The following is a 2,672-nucleotide window of genomic DNA, read 5'->3' as shown; positions in this document are numbered from 1 at the left end:
GGTGGCTTCATGCAGGAGCGTGTTTGTATGAGTATGTACATTATGTATCTTGTACAAAATTGTGTGTGCATGGATGTGACTTTCTTTGTCACATCCATTGTCTTTGTTTTTAAGATTTTTTTTTTTTGGGGGGGGGGCATTTTTGGCCTTTATTTTGACAGGACAGCTGAAGACGTGAAAGGGGAGAGAGTAGGGTTGGGAATTATTTGGATTTTAACAATTCTGATACCAATTCCAATTCTTCTTTTCGATGCCGGTTCTTATTCATTCTCGATTCTGATCCTTTGAGAGGTGTAGTTGAAACGGGTCACATGCCTATTTTCACAAATAAGAGGAAAGTTTTATTTTGATTCAGTGGTGGTTTGCAGTTTTGCGGGGCTTTTTCAGAGTAAAATAAAGCCACACTAGAGCGCTGCTTACTGTCTCCATGGCTGCAACACAACAAGTGCCTGGCTACTTCGGAAAAAAACAAAACTCGCGCATGATAAATTAGGAAGCGAAGATCGGATTTGAAACCAAATCCTCGAGTCAACTACGATTCTACTGAAATTGTAGTTTTTGAAACGATTCCAAGTAAGAATCGGTTCTTGATGCCCAATCCCAGGAGAGAAAGGGGGAAAGACACGCAGCAAAGGGCCGCTGGTCGGAGTCAAACCCGCAGCCGCTGCGTCAATGACTGAACCTCGATATATCTGGGCGCACGCTCGACCAGCTGAGCTATCCTGGCACCCTTGGGTGTGACTTGTTCTCTGTATCTGCATATGAAAAAGATTGCAATGTAAAACCCAATATAACTTTTAGTTTTATTTTGTAGTATTTTGTAAGATAATTTTTGCTTCAATGGCAGGCTAGAAACGGGAGAGAGACGACGACATGCGGCAAAAGGGTCGGGGATCTGGACCCTGAAAACCGGGCTGCTGCCAAGGACCCTAAACAATCTTGTTTTGGTGATTTTCAGGTTTTAACTCCAGGATTGCATGCGTTTCAAGGGTTTTCATCTTGACATTGGATCACCTGAACAAGGCACAACAGTCAGACTGAAAAAGCTCTTTTCATTAAGACTTTACTTTAAAGTCTCTACATGACTCTGTTGTGAACACATGACACTGTCATGACACAGTCCCTGCCCCTGACCGAATGACGCTTACTAAATCAAGCAATATGTCATAAAGGTTTAAGACTTGTTTATAATGTTCATGACACGTTCATGACAGTGTCATGTCACTCTTATGTAGATCCCTCAAGTAAAGTGTATTCTTTTTTTCCATTTAAACTCAACATTTGGGAAATGGGGAAAGGTTTAAAACAGACACACCCACTGGCAACTATAACTTACATTACTGTGTTTGCATCCAACTTGATGTGCAGATGCGTCCACGCTCTTCTTCAGTGTGATCACTCTTCACTGATCCCTCCTCCAGAGGACTATAAGCGGAGCGCTACAGGTGATACACAAGACTGAGCATGCATGCTTCACGTAACAGGTTCCATCAATGACCTCGGGGTTTTGTTCCGCCACTACAAAGCACCATTGTATGGATGGTGCTCCAGGCACATGTGGTGGGGGGGGGGCAAACAGATTCCTATTACCTGCAAGCAAAACTGGATTCAACCGACTAAGTGAACGGCTGGCTGCCTTCTCTTCACACTGACAGAGATGAGCATTAAAGCGATTTGTGAGAGCTTCTCAAGAAATGACGAAGAACCATGCAACAGGCTTGGGCCTGATGGACATTAACAACTTTGGGTCCTGTGTTGTCCTGTGTTGTTCAGCTAAGATAGTACTACTTCTATCCTTTCAGGACCTTTAATTGACTGATAAGTGAAAGCAGTACAAGGATTCCAACTTATTCCACTAATACTACTATGCTTCTTTGCATTAAATTGAATGTATGGCTTAACCCTTGTGTTGGCTTCACATTCGGGACCCTCTCGTATCCCCCGGGTCAAACTGACCCGTGTCTTAAATACATTTTTTCTTCATAATCTATTAACAAATATTGTCTTTATCTCTGTTTCAAACAGCTGAGATAACACATATGTTCAGGGAATGCATCAGTCTCTATAGAACACAATTAAAAATGGAAGTGGGGATCGTTTTGTGTCATAAGGTTATAATTCATGTTAAAAATCCACTATGTGACCATTCTTATCTTGGAAAAAAGGGTCATATCCAGAATAATGTTCTGAATTGAGTCAGAAATACATGTTTATCACAGGAAATAAGGAAAGGACGTTGATTTTCAGGTAGAAAAAATGTAACTTGGACCATTTTTCTTCTTCTATATCATACATCAATCAAGGGTTAATAAAGTCCCTCAAACAAAAAGCTAAATAATTTACAGAAAGAACGTGTCTTTAAAAAGCATTAAAATAGATTTCTATGTAGTTTTTATTGATAGAGAAAAATCCTAGTTATGTTTGGTAACATTTCATTTAACTCTGGTTCAAACGGTGAAGGCCATTACACTTTTCCAAGAGTTTTCTTAACACTCTACCAAAAATGAAGAAACTCAAAGTATAGTTTTGCCCTTTGGTGTCTTTGAACACACCAACCAGGGTTAAGGCGACGCAGATATAGCCAACTTTTTTATCAAAGGTCTTGAACTTTGAGTGGCTCTATTCAAGAATACTTGTCCAGAGTATTAGTCCCGGCAAAGTCTGCATCAATG

This window comes from Etheostoma spectabile, chromosome 2 (genome assembly GCF_008692095.1).
Source record: "Etheostoma spectabile isolate EspeVRDwgs_2016 chromosome 2, UIUC_Espe_1.0, whole genome shotgun sequence".
In the NCBI taxonomy this organism is placed as follows: Eukaryota; Metazoa; Chordata; class Actinopteri; order Perciformes; family Percidae; genus Etheostoma; species Etheostoma spectabile.
This window is presented reverse-complemented; position numbering follows the sequence as displayed.